This window comes from Ornithodoros turicata, unplaced genomic scaffold (genome assembly GCF_037126465.1).
Source record: "Ornithodoros turicata isolate Travis unplaced genomic scaffold, ASM3712646v1 ctg00001067.1, whole genome shotgun sequence".
Classification (NCBI taxonomy): domain Eukaryota; kingdom Metazoa; phylum Arthropoda; class Arachnida; order Ixodida; family Argasidae; genus Ornithodoros; species Ornithodoros turicata.
The window spans coordinates 165,001-182,500 of NW_026999457.1; the positions used below are offsets into that span (position 1 = coordinate 165,001).

Genomic DNA, 17,500 nt, shown 5'->3' on the forward strand with positions numbered 1-17,500 from the left:
TTTCTTTCTCTCTCTCTCTCTTTCTTTCTTCCTCTCTCTTGCAATTTCCAATCAATCATTTTTATCTCACGGGCCGTGATGCATTAGTACTAACACCCTAGTGTTCCGTACCCATATACCACGATGCCCAAACCGGCGACGTGCCACGCGCGGACGCAGAAGGCGAGACTGCGACAGAAGCGAAACGGGGGAGACGTGCAGTGTATATCTCTTCTCGGTCTTTTGGCGGATACAAGGGAGAAAGAAACACGAGTTCCGTCCGCTAACATGCGCATTTCATGCAGTCCGACTATCATTCTAGTGCTTCTTACACGCACCACATCATGTTGAATTTGGCGACGTGACACCCGAGGAGGCAGGTGCCGCGACCGTGACCAGAGCGTAAGATGGACGAGTAATATTTATCGCTTCTCGGCCTTTTGGCTAAGATCAAAGTGTAGCGTGTAGCGTGTATGTAGCGTAGTATGTAGCGTAGTATGTAGCGTAGCATGTATGTGTGTAGCGTGTAGCGTGTAGCGATCAGCGTGTACCGCCCTTTTCAGGGCGAATACGGTGCCAGCCAAGGACAAGGCCCGCTTGCGGGTTTGGTTTTATCGCCCCTTGTTCCGAGGCAGCCTCTCTCTCACAGGTGGTGTTAAGTAGGTGGCCCAGCCACCTACCGCCCTTTTCAGGGCGTTGAACACCAGCCAAAGGAGGGCCCTCTTCTGGGCTTGGTTCATCGCCCCCTCCCGAGGCCGCCTAACTTGGGGACTGTCCCAATGCAGCCTGCTCCGACTGCTGCTACTGGAACGGAGCGGTGCCCGTCGACAGGCGATTGCCCCAGAAGCCCTTTACAGCTTCTGCCTCGCAGCCCTTTACACTGCGGGGGAGGCCCGGTTCTTATGTCCTCTATGAGGACGCCGGACCTTGGACCACTCGTACAAGAGCTTTCCCGGACAAGCCCTCATACCGCGGTGACTGCGGAAGCCACACCAAGCCACAGTGACGCCTGGATCCGGCAGCCTTCCAGAGAGGGAGAAACTCTCACAGTGTTCTTCCCCCTGCCAGACCACTTTGTGTGCCCTGAGGATGGGTGCACACAAGCATTCCGCTCAAGTGTATGGACAAGCCAGAGGCAGTCATTATCAAGACACCTGGAACAAGGGCACGATTCCCGAGTCACAAAGTTTGTTTACCACTGCCTGATGTGCAACCAGTCCATGGGAAGCCGCCCCAGAAACCACAGATGCAGTACGGTCTCCGCACAACCTCCACTACCCCAGGACCGAACTGCATTCCGGCATGAGTGTGACATCTGCCACAACACGTTCCCAAGCAGGAAGGGACTGCATAATCACATGGTATGGCATCGGCGTGAAGCTGCAAGGACCGCAAGGACCGACCGCAATCGCACAATGCTACCACCAGGACAAGACCCCGAGCCAGAAGATGTAGATCCCGAGGAGGACAACGCCACATCTCAGTCTACATCAATATCGCCTACCGCAGAGGAGTTGGCTAACTCCCTGATGGAAATCCCAGAAGCTGTAGCAGAACCCGAATTCGTAGAACCCGAGGAGAACAACGCCACAACTCAGCTTGCATCAACACTGACTCCCACAGTGGAGTCGGCTAACTCTTTGACGGAATCCAACGGCTCCTCTTCTAACACAATTGAGCTGTGTTGCCCCACGGATCTCACAGACAATGCTGCAGCCATCATCAACTCCAATGCGATAGCCACCCTGGACCATCCAGCAGAGGACGCCATCACAGAAAGTGGGGAAAGCAACAACAGCCCTGACCTGCCACAACCCGATGCCCTGGAAAAGTTCATACTATCTGACTTCGCTTCTGAGCTGAACAACATCCTAGAAGGTGCTACCTCTTTGACCAACTGGGCCAGATTTGAGGATATTCTCGAGGAAGCCACCCAAGTTGCCTCCAATGCCGTTCGCCTTCCTCCTCCGCGGGACGGTGTGTCACGCCCAAAAAGGATCAACCCAGACGACCCACGGCAAATCCAGAAAATATACAGGCGAAACTGGCGACAAGCTATACGACTTATCTGCGACGGGTCATCAAGAAGATGCGAAATTCCATGTGAGCATGTAGAAGAGCACTTCACCACATTGTGGCAGCCGGAGGTGTGCAGCACAAATATCTTCCACGACCGCCCCGGCGCCGCAACTGAGGTAGACCTCGGCTGGTTCACACCACTGGAAGTCAGAAGAAAAGCCACAAAAGCTGAGAACACTGCACCTGGCGATGACCGTCTAACCTATAGGCACTGGCTGGACGTTGACCCTGATGGCATCTTCATGGCATCTACCTTCAACATTTGCCTAAAATACAAGCGTATCCCGGACTCGTGGAGAACCTCTAATACTGTCCTAATATTCAAGAAGGGGGACCCCGCCGACATATCCAACTGGCGGCCAATTTCCATAGCAAGAACCCTGAACAAGCTCTACACCGGCTGCCTAGCGTCGAGGCTCCAGTCATGGATAATGCAGAACAGCGTGCTGAGCCCGACCCAGAAAGGATTCTTGCCCCACGATGGTGTGTACGAACACAACTACGTCCTGCAGCACTACATCAATGACGCAAGGGCCAACAACAAGGAACTGTGTGCAGCATTCTTGGACTTCTCAAACGCCTTTGGTTCAGTCCCTCACACAGCCATCATCGAAGCAGTAGGAGCAGCTGGCTGTGGATCTGACTTCAAGGATATCGTAACCGACCTTTACAACAACAACACAAGCCGTGTCCTCACCAATGGGGAGTCTACTCACCCCATTCCCATGCGAAGAGGAATCAGGCAGGGCTGTCCCCTGAGTGGCCTGCTTTTCAACATGACAGTTGACCCCATCCTTCGAGACATCCAAGGCGACAGCACAAAGCACGCTGTCCTCGCCTATGCTGATGACATCACACCACTAGCAGACAACCCCACTCTACTGCAGCAACAAATCGACAGAATCGCAGCACTAGCATCTTCATTATGCCTGACCCTCAACCCTAGCAAGTGCAAATCTCTCCATGTTTCTGGCCATAGACCTGTCGGGATCCGGGAGACGGAATTCCACATCCGGGACACCCCAATCACCATCTTAAAGGAGTTCGAGTCCTTCAACTACCTTGGACGTCCTGTAGGCTTCAATGTGCTAAAGGACGAAACAACAATCGAGGCAGCCATCAGCACTGGAAAGAAGATCCTGACATCAATGTTAGCACCATGGCAACGCCTAGATGCACTAAAGACTTTCGTCTACCCGTCCCTGAACTTCTCCATGCGCTGTGGTTCCTTAGGAAAAACCGACTGGATGAGACTTGACCAGGAGCTACGGCCGCTTATCAAGAGGACCCTCTACATCCCGAGCAATGCAGCCAACGAGTACATCTACAGTAAATCTGGAATGGGAGGCTGCGGAATCCCACTAGCAGCTGAGACCAGTGATGTAGCTCGGATAGACGGCGCCTTCAAACTCCTGACGTCGCGCGATCCAGTTGTTGCCCATATTGCCAAGGAGAACCTCTTCCACACTGTCAGCAAGCGCCTGCGTGCCACCTGCTCCGCATCCGACGTGGAGTCCTTCCTGGCTGGGGACACCGAGGGGCCCTTCAGAATATCCACCAACGAGCTCGGCAACGTATGGACTGAGGCTAGGAAGGCATCCCGTCGCCTCGGAGTAACATGGACCATTGAGGAAGGTGGGCTGAGCATCTCGAGGAAGGACAAGACCATGACGGAACGCTGGAGAACGAGGATCATGCGCACCCTGCGTGACCAACTGGACAAAGAACGCTCACAGGAACTCTGTGACCTGGCCAACCAGGGCAAAGCAATGGACTGCGCAAGACTCGACCCCAGCAGCACCCACTTCATCAGCAAAGGCCTGTACACACGCTTCGCCGACTGGAGATTCATCCATCGAGCCCGCCTCAATCTCCATCCGTTGAACGGCGCAAGGACCTGGGGACATGGCGACAAAAGATGCCGCAGATGTGGCTACTCCAACGAAACATTACCCCATGTCGTGTGCCACTGCATGAGGCAAAGCCAGGCAATGACGAAGCGGCACAACGACATCGTTGAGCGAGTGAAAACAGCGGCTGCAGCAAAATACACCGTTATATCAGAAAACCGCCCTGTTGGTGACACGCAGCTTCGCCCAGACCTCATCCTTGCCCGTGGAGAAGAAGCTGTCATCGTCGACGTCACCTGCCCATTCGAGAACCGTGCCACAGCCTTCCAGCAAGCCCGCACAAGCAAAGTCAACAAGTACCAGCCAGTAAAGGAACACCTACAACGAAGGTACCAACGTGTCACCATTGAACCTATTGTGGTTGGTGCACTCGGCTGCTGGGACCCTGAAAATGACCGCTTCCTGCACCGCCTCTGCTCTCGGAGGTATCTGAAGAAAATGAAGAAACTTTGTGTGAGCTCGGTAATCTCCGCCACACGGGACATTTATGCCGCGCACGTTTCAAACTCCTGAAACGGCATACCTAACACTGCTAGTTTCTTTTACCCTCTTGACTACTATGAATCTCTTGTACATCCTCTCATGCGACCACTGTACATATCCCCATTGTCTTGTATAACGAAAATAACATCCTGAATAAATCTCTGTTCTTATCAGCTTAATATCTGATACGAGCCCTATTTGGACTCACGATATTAATCTTATTTTTGGCCCGAGACAGTGTGTCTGAAGCTCGCCTCGGCACTGTCAAGGGTTGCCCTGGTATTGCACTACCTCCAGGTGTGGCCCACCCGTCTCAAAACAAAAAACAAAAATTCCGAAACAGCATCAATAAGCATCAGCCATGATGACCAGAGACAGGCAAAAGAGGGAAGCGTAGAAACAACACCAAGCAAAGCAGGGAACCTACAGCAGACACAGAACACACTGGAGACAACCACTGGGAAATGTCCTGTCTGGCCACTAGGGTACACATTCATTCATTCATTCATTCATTCATTCATTCAATCAATCAATCAATCAATCAATCAATCAATCAATCAATCAATCAATCAATCAATCAATCTATCTATCTATCTATCTATCTATCTATCTATCTATCTATCTATCTATCTATCTATCTATCTATCTATCTATCTATCTATCTATCTATCTATCTATCTCTCTCTCTCTGTCTGTCTGTCTGTCTGTCTGTCTGTCTGTCTGTCTGTCTGTCTGTCTGTCTGTCTGTCTATCTATCTATCTATCTATCTATCTATCTATCTATCTATCTATCTATCTATCTATCTATCTATCTATCTATCTATCTATCTATCTATCTATCTATCTTTCTTTCTTTCTTTCTTTCTTTCTTTCTTTCTTTCTTTCTTTCTCTCTCTCTTTCTTTCTTTCTTTCTTCCTCTCTCTTGCAATTTCCAATCAATCATTTTTATCTCACGGGCCGTGATGCATTAGTACTAACACCCTAGTGTTCCGTACCCATATACCACGATGCCCAAACCGGCGACGTGCCACGCGCGGACGCAGAAGGCGAGACTGCGACAGAAGCGAAACGGGGGAGACGTGCAGTGTATATCTCTTCTCGGTCTTTTGGCGGATACAAGGGAGAAAGAAACACGAGTTCCGTCCGCTAACATGCGCATTTCATGCAGTCCGACTATCATTCTAGTGCTTCTTACACGCACCACATCATGTTGAATTTGGCGACGTGACACCCGAGGAGGCAGGTGCCGCGACCGTGACCAGAGCGTAAGATGGACGTGTAATATTTATCGCTTCTCGGCCTTTTGGCTAAGATCAAAGTGTAGTAGAGTACATCCCGGACCCGAGTGATGAAGGACGACAACGGAAAGCCGTGAACCCGGAAAATCCCCGTCAGATCCAGCGTCTCTACCGCAGAAACCGACGACAGGCCGTCCGCCTCATCACCGAAGGCAAGCCCACCAGATGCAGCATCCAGCGCACGGACATCGAATCATACTTCCGGGAGACCTGGGCAGAAAAGCAGTCATCAACACACATACTGAGGCAGCGTGACCGTCCCGAAGAACAAATGAACTTAGGTCGCTTCACGGCGGCTGAAGTGAAGATGAAGGCACGCAAGTGTGAGAGCACCGCCCCCGGCGACGACCTACTCACCTACAAGCACTGGATGTCCGCCGATCCTGAATGTGACTTCCTGGCTACGGTCTTCAACATCTGCCTTAAGTATCGACGCATACCGGACATATGGCGCTCGTCGAGGACCATCCTGATCCCGAAAAAAGGGGACCCCAACGATATCCACAACTGGAGGCCAATATCCCTATCAAGAACAATCAACAAGCTGTATACTGGATGCTTGGCTGTGCGGCTGCAGTCATGGCTCCTCGAGAACGACGTTCTGAGCAAGTGCCAGAAGGGCTTTCTCCCCCACGATGGCGTTTTCGAGCACAACTTCGTGCTCCAGGAACACATAGACGCCGCAAGAGCTGGAAGAAAGGACTTCTGTGCTGCGTTCCTCGACCTTTCTAACGCCTTCGGGTCTGTGCCTCACATTGCGATAGTGGACGCTGTCAGCGGAAGCGGAGCCGGCGATGTGATCACCGAGATTGTACGGGACCTCTACAGGGACAACGTCACCAGGGTGGTAACCTGCCAGGGTCCCACTGACGCCATCGAAATACGTGCCGGGATCCGCCAGGGTTGCCCATTGAGTGGACTACTTTTTAACCTGGTCATTGACCCAATAGTGCGTGATATCCAAGACACAAACAGGATCACGTCCAGCGGCCATAACATACTCGCTTACGCTGACGACCTCACGCCAATGGCAAACAGCGAAGTCAGGCTGCAGGCCCGCATCGACCAAGCCGCCAGCCTGTTAAAACAAATCGGCCTGAAATTAAATGCAGCCAAATGCAGGTCGCTCTTCATCTCCGGACGGCAGCCTGTCGGGTTACGTGACGTCATATTCAAGGTGGACGGGACACCCATAGGATGTCTACGAGACTTCGAATCGTTCCCATACCTTGGAAGACCCGTCGGCTACAACATCTTCCGAGACAACGGTGAAGTGGACGAAGCCATCGAACTGGGGAAGAAGCTCCTGAATTCCTGTCTTGCACCGTGGCAGAGGATCGACGCCATCAAGACCTTCCTGTATCCATCACTGAATTTCGCCATGAGGTGCGGTTTGCTCGGAAAGACCGACTGGTCACGGCTCGACAACGCCTTGCGGCCACTGATCAAGCGGTCATTGTACCTCCCCAAGTCTGCGTCAACTGACTACCTCTACAGCAGCAGCAAGGCGGGAGCATGCGGCATTCCACTAACCACAGAGATCAGTGACATATGCCGCCTGGATAGTGCCTTCAAGCTTCTAACGTCGCGTGATCAAGAAGTGTCAGCCATCGCCATGTCAAGCCTGACAAGAACCGTGGACAAGCGCCTCGGCCGCGAATGTGGCATCGAAGAACTTTGCCAGTATCTGAGCGGCGAAAACGAGGGAGACTTCAGGCTGCGAAGCAATCAGCTCCGCAACGTATGGACTGAGGCAAGAAAGGCATCATCCAGGCTAGGCGTCTCGTGGGACCTGGAGGAAGGCAACATTAGCATCACGCGTGAAAACCAAACAATCACCGCATCGCAACGCACGAAGCTAATGGCCATCATCCGCTCTCAGCTAAGCCTCGCCAGAGACCAGAGCCTGCGGGAGCTTCCAAGCCAAGGAAAAGTGATGGACTGCGTCTACAGGGACAAAGCCAGTTCCCATTTCATCCGCACCGGGACATTCACCAGCTTCGCACAGTGGCGCTTCATCCATCGAGCCCGCCTCAACCTCCTCCCTGTAAACGGCGCGCGCCCCTGGGCTCCCAACGACGACAAGCAATGCAGAAGGTGCGGCAACTCGAATGAGACCCTCCCACACGTGCTGGACCACTGCATGCCCTCTTCCGCAAGCTACCAGGCCCGCCATAACGAGATAGTGGAGAGCGTGAAGGCAGCGGCTCGTGGAAAGTACACCGTGATTTCCGAGAACATGGCTGTCGGCGGCACAGGGCTACGGCCTGACCTCATCCTGTGCAGAGGAGAGGAGGCCATGATTGTGGACATCACCATTCCGTTCGACAACCGCTACGAGGCACTGGCTGCAGCACGGGCGGAAAAAGAGGCAAAGTACGAACTTCTCAAGCCCCACCTCCAAAGGCGCTTCCACCGTGTCTCAGTCCAAGCCATTGTCGTCGGAGCGCTCGGTAGCTGGGACCCGGCAAATGACAAGGTGATGAAGAAGCTATGCACGAAGTCCTACCTGAGACTATTCAAGAAGCTCTGTGTGAGCAATGTGATAGCTTCTTCACGGAACATCTATGTCGAACATGTGACTGGCAACCCAATTGCTTAGCGAATCCATTCTACATAGTTAGCTCTTCATTCCTGCTTATCTTTCCCCCTGCCTTCTCTTTTTGTAACTATTTTGTGCCATACTTTGTAATCTCACGTTTTGTTTTTCCATCAGTTTGTTACATGTCCTAAACATTGAATAAAATTTTTCTGTTCTTATCAGCTTAATATCTGATACGAGCCCTATTTGGACTCACGATATTAATCTTATTTTTGGCCCGAGACAGTGTGTCTGAAGCTCGCCTCGGCACTGTCAAGGGTTGCCCTGGTATTGCACTACCTCCAGGTGTGGCCCACCCGTCTCAAAACAAAAAACAAAAATTCCGAAACAGCATCAATAAGCATCAGCCATGATGACCAGAGACAGGCAAAAGAGGGAAGCGTAGAAACAACACCAAGCAAAGCAGGGAACCTACAGCAGACACAGAACACACTGGAGACAACCACTGGGAAATGTCCTGTCTGGCCACTAGGGTACACATTCATTCATTCATTCATTCAATCTATCTATCTATCTATCTATCTATCTATCTATCTATCTATCTATCTATCTATCTATCTATCTATCTATCTATCTATCTATCTATCTATCTATCTATCTATCTATCTATCTCTATCTCTCTCTCTCTCTCTCTCTCTCTCTCTCTCTCTCTCTGTCTCTCTCTCTCTCTCTCTCTCTCTCTATCTATCTATCTATCTATCTATCTATCTATCTATCTATCTGTCTGTCTGTCTGTCTATCTATCTATCTATCTATCTATCTATCTATCTATCTATCTATCTATCTATCTATCTATCTATCTATCTATCTATCTATCTATCTATCTATCTTTCTATCTTTCTTTCTTTCTTTCTTTCTTTCTTTCTTTCTCTCTCTCTCTCTTTCTTTCTTCCTCTCTCTTGCAATTTCCAATCAATCATTTTTATCTCACGGGCCGTGATGCATTAGTACTAACACCCTAGTGTTCCGTACCCATATACCACGATGCCCAAACCGGCGACGTGCCACGCGCGGACGCAGAAGGCGAGACTGCGACAGAAGCGAAACGGGGGAGACGTGCAGTGTATATCTCTTCTCGGTCTTTTGGCGGATACAAGGGAGAAAGAAACACGAGTTCCGTCCGCTAACATGCGCATTTCATGCAGTCCGACTATCATTCTAGTGCTTCTTACACGCACCACATCATGTTGAATTTGGCGACGTGACACCCGAGGAGGCAGGTGCCGCGACCGTGACCAGAGCGTAAGATGGACGAGTAATATTTATCGCTTCTCGGCCTTTTGGCTAAGATCAAAGTGTAGTAAACTTGATCGCCAAAGGCCTGAGTGTGGTGGCTCCGAGTACATTTTGCCGTGTACCGTCCTTCTCAGGACGTTTAGGGTGCCAGCCGAGGACGAGGCCCTACTTAGGGTTTGGTTTATTGCCCCTCGCCCAGAGCAGCCACGACTCACTGGAGGCTTAGCAGTCTCCTGAGGGCTGCCTCGGCAGTTTGGTTTATTGCCCCCTCGGGACGACACTGCCCTTTTTAGGGCAAAGCCTACCAGGCGGGTGGTACTAAGTAGGTGTTCCGCGCCTACCGCCCTTTTCAGGGCGTTGAGTACTAGCAGAGGGAGTGCCCAAGTGGTTCCCCCAACGCAGCCCGCCAACGGGATGGTGCTTGACGTCACTCCCGCCGTCCGACAAAATGCGAGGACCTCCCCTGGTCTCCTTGAATGCTCCCCGCAGCACGGACCACAGACGCCGAACGACATGGACATCAGACTGGATGCCACGGACCATGAATGCTGGAGTGAAAACTTCCGGACCCATAGACCACAGACGCCGGGCCACGAGAGTCAACTGCTCCCTGAGGGGAACCCCTGCGTGCATTTACAGCCGCAGCTTCGCAGCCCTTTACACTGCGAGGGAGGGCTGGCGTTTACGTCCTCCGTGAGGACACCTGCCCTTGGGACTGGCCCTGAATACGTCAGACTAGCCGGCGAAGACACCACCCGCGAAGAAACCGGCAGCTGCCAGCCTTCCAGGGAAGACACTACCCTGACCGTGTATTTCCCCCTACCAGACCATTTCACCTGCTGCGAGGAAGGGTGTTCCATGTCCTACCGTTCGTCGACGTGGACATCCCAGCGAAGTTCCCTAACCAGACACCTCGAGCGGGACCATGAGATTCGGATTACCCAAGTAGCATACCTCTGTGTCGATTGCGGGGAACTCCTCAACTCAAGGCCTACATCCCACAAGTGCACCCAGGCCCGCAGCCAGCCAAATCTTCCGGGGAGACGAAGGTTTACCCACCGGTGTGAAGAGTGCGGTGACACGTTTCCCTCTAGAAAAGGGCTAGACAACCATCTTCTGTCACACAGGAGGGAACGTGCGCGAGCCGAACGCCGAAGCCAGCAACGAAGTCAGGATGCTGCAGTCTGCGAAGCCCCTGGCACAGGTGACGCCGAGGAAAGAGACGAGCAACTTCATGCGCAGTCAGAAGCAGAACCGGAAACCCCAAGTGAAACCAGCCCTATGACAACGGTTTCGCCTCAGACAGAGAACACCATAGCGCCATCTGAAGACGCATACTCCACCTACACGGAGCACGACGCCGCTTCCATATATACCTCATCTCAACCAGTAAGCGTGTGCGAAGCCGTGACCTGCAGCAACAACGACCCTGCTACTCCCACTGAACATGTCATTCGTGACGAGGCAGAAAACCCTGATGATCCCCTCCCGCAGGACAGAATGATCGCTGACGAAAGACCTAATGAAGAAGCTCTTACAGCCCCACAAGACCCCTCTGACGGCGATCTCCTAGGACATTGCATCTCTGCTCTACGCGAGATCGCGCGGTGTCCTTGCAGTACAGAAAACTGGCAGAAGTTCCTATCCATATTAAGGAATGCCACATCTACCATCCAAGAAGCTGCAAACATCCCTCCAGCATCAGACCACGCCCCAAAGAAAAGAAGGATAAACCCGAGCGACCCACGAGAGATACAGCGATTGTACCGCAGGAACCGCCGTCTTGCCATCCGAACTATCACCGAAGACGCTGCCCCAACTTGTGGTATCCCAAAAGAAGACCTTGAGGCGCACTTCTCCAGCGTGTGGGGTCCAAGCACAGCTCCTCTGGACATCCCTCTTCTGCGCAAAAGCGGAGACACACCTGTTGATTTAAGCTTCTTTACTCCAGAAGAGGTACTGAGGAAGGGAAAGCGATGCGAAAACACTGCACCCGGCGACGACCGCATTACTTACAAGCACTGGTTAACTGTAGACCCCGAGTGCAAGTTCCTCGCTGCCACATTCAACGTGTGTCTCCATTACAAGGACATCCCTGAGGAGTGGCGGTCATCACGAACTGTGCTGATCCCGAAGAAAGGAGATCATGACGTGGTGACCAACTGGAGACCGATCACCATCAGCCGCACCATCAACAAGCTTTTTACGGGCTGTCTAGCGGTCCGGATGCAAACGTGGATAGCTGCCGAGGAAATCCTCTCAAAGTGCCAGAAGGGTTTCCTTCCACACGATGGGGTCTTCGAGCATGGATACATCCTGCAATCCAGGCTGAACAAGGCCCGAACAACGCGGGGTGACTTATGTGCGGCTTTCCTGGACTTCAGCAACGCCTTTGGCTCGGTACCCCACAATGCCATCTTCGATGCAGTGGAAAACAGCGGTGCTGGTGCTGGATTCGTCGACCTCATCAAAAACCTGTACAGAGACAATGAATCAGTCGTAATATCATGTGACGGCACCACTGAAGCCATACCTGTGATGTCCGGCATCCGACAAGGCTGTCCTCTGAGTGGTCTGTTGTTTAACTTAACGATTGATCCGATCGTCCGAACCATCCAGGGAGACTCCAAAGAACACCAAGTACTGGCTTACGCCGATGACATCACCCCACTGGCTGACAACCCAAAGTCTCTACAAGAAAGGATCTGCTCCATTGAGCGAACCTCTCGCTCACTGGGTCTGCAACTTAACGCTGCAAAATGCAAAAGCCTGCATCTCTCTGGGAAACAACCAGTAGGCTTACGAGACACCAGGTTTTTCGTGTGTGGTGCAGCCATACCAACAGTGGAAGAATTCGACCCAGTAGCCTTCCTCGGAAAACCAGTGGGCTTTCATCTCCTGAAAGACACTACAACCATCGACAGGATGATACAACTGGGCCAGAAAATCATGTCATCCATGCTTGCCCCATGGCAACGTATCAACGCATTGAAAACATTCCTGTATCCCGCCCTCAATTTCCATATGAGATGTGGCAACATTGGGAAGACAGAATGGGCCCGTCTGGACAAAGCCCTACGCCCCATGATAAAACGCTCACTATACCTGCCTTCAAGCGCAAGCTGCAACTATCTACACGGGAGCCGACAAGCAGGTGCCTGCGGCATCCCAATTGCCGCTGAGGTCAGCGATCTATGTCGCATAGACTCAGCTTTCAAGTTGCTGTCATCCCGGGACAGCGAAGTCACACAACATGCGGAAGCGGAGCTACAGCGTACGATCACAGAAAGATTGGGCAGGCAGTGTACAAGAAGCGACATGGAGGTGTACCTAGCCGGAGACACAGAGGGAGAATATCGTACAACATCGAACCCCATCCAGAATGTCTGGACTGAAGCAAGGAAAGCGTCGCACCGGCTAGGGATGACATGGGAGCTAAGGGAGAGTGGACAACCATCAGTAACCAGAGGCACCATCACTGTCACGACCCGGCACCGTTCTCGGTTGATGGCAATCTTCAGAAAACAACTCAATCAATCGAGAGATTGCGACCTACAAGCCCTCCCAAACCAAGGGAAAGCAATGGAGTGTGTTGCAGCAGACCGTGCAAGCTCGCACTTCATCAGTAACGGCGACTACACCAGATTCGCCGATTGGCGATTCATCCATCGAGCACGACTAAACCTCGTGCCTCTGAACGGAGCGAAGCCGTGGTCCACGAACGACAAACGATGCCGCACCTGCGGTTACCAGTCCGAGACCCTGCCCCACGTTCTCAACAACTGCATGAGGAACTCAGCTGCGTACACACAACGCCATAACGACATCGTGTCCAGGATCAAGAGCGCTGCTGAGAAAAAATTCTCAGTGAAATGGGAGAACCAGGCCGTTGGAAGCACCCACCTACGACCGGACCTCGTGTTGACTCAAGGAGAAACGGCTATCATTGTGGACGTCGCCATCCCGTTCGAAAATAGAACAGACAGTCTTCAAGCGAAGCGCCGGGAAAAAGAGCAGAAATACGAGCCGGTAAAACAATACCTGCTACAGCGTTTCAACAGAGTCAGCATCGAGGCCGTGATCATCGGCTCTCTCGGATCTTGGGACCCAAACAACGACAGGCTTCTCAAACGGCTTTGCTCAAACAATTACCTGAGAAAGCTCAAGAGACTTGCAGTGTCAGACGTAATTCGACGGTCACGCGACATCTACCACAGCCACATTACCAAGGTTCACTGAGAAGCAGATGTCTTGCAATGTACACAATTCACGACTATACAACTTGTAACTAGTAATGAAAGCGCTAACTTGCCATATGTTTGTAAATAATGTCGATAACATTGAATAAATTTCTGTTCTTATCAGCTTAATATCTGATACGAGCCCTATTTGGACTCACGATATTAATCTTATTTTTGGCCCGAGACAGTGTGTCTGAAGCTCGCCTCGGCACTGTCAAGGGTTGCCCTGGTATTGCACTACCTCCAGGTGTGGCCCACCCGTCTCAAAACAAAAAACAAAAATTCCGAAACAGCATCAATAAGCATCAGCCATGATGACCAGAGACAGGCAAAAGAGGGAAGCGTAGAAACAACACCAAGCAAAGCAGGGAACCTACAGCAGACACAGAACACACTGGAGACAACCACTGGGAAATGTCCTGTCTGGCCACTAGGGTACACATTCATTCATTCATTCATTCATTCATTCATTCTATCTATCTATCTATCTATCTATCTATCTATCTATCTATCTATCTATCTATCTATCTATCTATCTATCTATCTATCTATCTATCTATCTATCTATCTATCTATCTATCTATCTATCTATCTATCTATCTATCTATCTATCTATCTATCTATCTATCTATCTATCTATCTATCTATCTATCTATCTATCTATCTATCTATCTATCTATCTATCTATCTATCTATCTATCTCTCTCTCTCTCTCTCTCTCTCTCTCTCTCTCTCTCTCTCTCTCTCTCTCTGTCTGTCTGTCTGTCTGTCTGTCTGTCTGTCTGTCTGTCTGTCTATCTATCTATCTATCTATCTATCTATCTATCTTTCTATCTTTCTTTCTTTCTTTCTTTCTTTCTTTCTTTCTCTCTCTCTCTCTTTCTTTCTTCCTCTCTCTTGCAATTTCCAATCAATCATTTTTATCTCACGGGCCGTGATGCATTAGTACTAACACCCTAGTGTTCCGTACCCATATACCACGATGCCCAAACCGGCGACGTGCCACGCGCGGACGCAGAAGGCGAGACTGCGACAGAAGCGAAACGGGGGAGACGTGCAGTGTATATCTCTTCTCGGTCTTTTGGCGGATACAAGGGAGAAAGAAACACGAGTTCCGTCCGCTAACATGCGCATTTCATGCAGTCCGACTATCATTCTAGTGCTTCTTACACGCACCACATCATGTTGAATTTGGCGACGTGACACCCGAGGAGGCAGGTGCCGCGACCGTGACCAGAGCGTAAGATGGACGAGTAATATTTATCGCTTCTCGGCCTTTTGGCTAAGATCAAAGTGTAGTACCTGCCCTTGGGACTGCCCCTGAATACGTCAGACTGGCCGGCGAAGACACCACCCGCGAAGAAACCGGCAGCTGCCAGCCTTCCAGGGAAGACACTACCCTGACCGTGTATTTCCCCCTACCAGACCATTTCACCTGCTGCGAGGAAGGGTGTTCCATGTCCTACCGTTCGTCGACGTGGACATCCCAGCGAAGTTCCCTAACCAGACACCTCGAGCGGGACCATGAGATTCGGATTACCCAAGTAGCATACATCTGTGTCGATTGCGGTGAACTCCTCAACTCAAGGCCTACATCCCACAAGTGCACCCAGGCCCGCAGCCAGCCAAATCTTCCGGGGAGACGAAGGTTTACCCACCGGTGTGAAGAGTGCGGTGACACGTTTCCCTCTAGAAAAGGGCTAGACAACCATCTTCTGTCACACAGGAGGGAACGTGCGCGAGCCGAACGCCGAAGCCAGCAACGAAGTGAGGATGCTGCGGTCTGCGAAGCCCCTGGCGCAGGTGACGCCGAGGAAGGAGACGAGCGACTTCAAGCGCAGTCAGAAGCAGAACCGGAAACCACAAGTGAAACCAGCCCTATGACAACGGTGTCGCCTCAGACAGAGGACACCGTAGCGCCATCTGAAGACGCAAACTCCACCTACACGGAGCACGACGCCGCTTCCATATTTACCTCATCTCAACCAGTAAGCGAGTGCGAAGCCGTGACCTGCAGCAACGACGACCCTGCTACTCCCACTCAACATGCCATTCGTGACGAGGCAGAAAACCCTGATGATCCCCTCCCGCAGGACAGAATGATCGCTGACGTAAGACATAATGAAGAAGCTCTTCCAGCCCCACAAGACCCCTCTGACGGCGATCTCCTAGGGCATTGCATCTCTGCTCTACGCGAGATCGCGCGGTGTCCTTGCAGCACAGAAAACTGGCAGAAGTTCCTATCCATACTAAGGAATGCCACATCTACCATCCAAGAAGCTGCAAACATCCCTCCAGCATCAGACCGCGCCCCAAAGAAAAGAAGGATAAACCCGAGCGACCCACGAGAGATACAGCGATTGTACCGCAGGAACCGCCGTCTTGCCATCCGAACTATCACCGAAGACGCTGCCCCAAGTTGTGGTATCCCCAAAGAAGACCTTGAAACGCACTTCTCCAGCGTGTGGGGTCCAAGCACAGCTCCTTTGGACATCCCCCTTTTGCGCAAAAGAGGAGACACACCCGTTGACTTAAGCTTCTTTACTCCAGAAGAGGTACTGAGGAAGGGAAAGCGATGTGAAAACACTGCACCCGGCGACGACCGCATTACTTACAAGCACTGGTTGACTGTAGACCCCGAGTGCAAGTTCCTCGCTGCCACATTCAACGTGTGTCTCCATTACAAGGACATCCCTGAGGAGTGGCGGTCATCGCGAACTGTGCTGATCCCTAAGAAAGGAGATCATGACGTGGTGACCAACTGGAGACCGATCACCATCAGCCGCACCATCAACAAGCTGTTCACGGGCTGTCTAGCGGTCCGGATGCAAACGTGGATTGCTGCCGAGGAAATCCTCTCAAAGTGCCAGAAGGGTTTCCTTCCACACGATGGCGTCTTCGAACATGGATACATCCTGCAATCCAGGCTGAACAAGGCCCGAACAACGCGGGGTGACTTATGTGCGGCTTTCCTGGACTTCAGCAACGCCTTTGGCTCGGTACCCCACAATGCCATCTTCGATGCAGTAGAAAACAGCGGTGCTGGTGCTGGATTCGTCGACCTCATCAAAAACCTGTACAGAGACAATGAATCAGTCGTAATATCATGTGACGGCACCACTGAAGCCATACCTGTGATGTCCGGCATCCGACAAGGCTGTCCTCTGAGTGGTCTGTTGTTTAACTTAACAATTGATCCGATCGTCCGAACCATCCAGGGAGACTCCAAAGAACACCAAGTACTGGCTTACGCCGATGACATCACCCCACTGGCTGACAACCCAAAATCTCTCCAAGAAAGGATCTGCTCCATAGAGCGAACCTCTCGCTCACTGGGTCTGCAACTTAACGCTGCAAAATGCAAAAGCCTGCATCTCTCTGGGAAACAACCAGTAGGCTTACGAGACACCAGGTTTTTCGTGTGTGGTGCAGCCATACCAGCAGTGGAAGAATTCGACCCAGTAGCCTTCCTCGGAAAACCAGTGGGCTTTCATCTCCTGAAAGACACTACAACCATCGACAGGATGATACAACTGGGCCAGAAAATCATGTCATCCATGCTTGCCCCATGGCAACGTATCAACGCATTGAAAACGTTCCTGTATCCCGCCCTCAATTTCCATATGAGATGTGGCAACATTGGGAAGACAGAATGGGCCCGTCTGGACAAA

General features: G+C 51.6%; 1 non-coding gene and 2 pseudogenes across 1 annotated transcript; all 3 read left to right on the forward strand.

The window, feature by feature from the left end:
- The first annotated feature begins 4,574 nt into the window (after window positions 1-4,574).
- LOC135376367 (U2 spliceosomal RNA) lies at window positions 4,575-4,764 on the forward strand. Its single transcript, XR_010417666.1, has one exon. It is a non-coding gene; the product is annotated as a U2 spliceosomal RNA (small nuclear RNA).
- A 3,686-nt stretch (window positions 4,765-8,450) lies between these two features.
- Window positions 8,451-8,653, forward strand: LOC135376278 (U2 spliceosomal RNA; annotated as a pseudogene).
- Window positions 8,654-13,913: 5,260 nt separating this feature from the next.
- Window positions 13,914-14,092, forward strand: LOC135376269 (U2 spliceosomal RNA; annotated as a pseudogene).
- The last annotated feature ends 3,408 nt before the right edge of the window (window positions 14,093-17,500 follow it).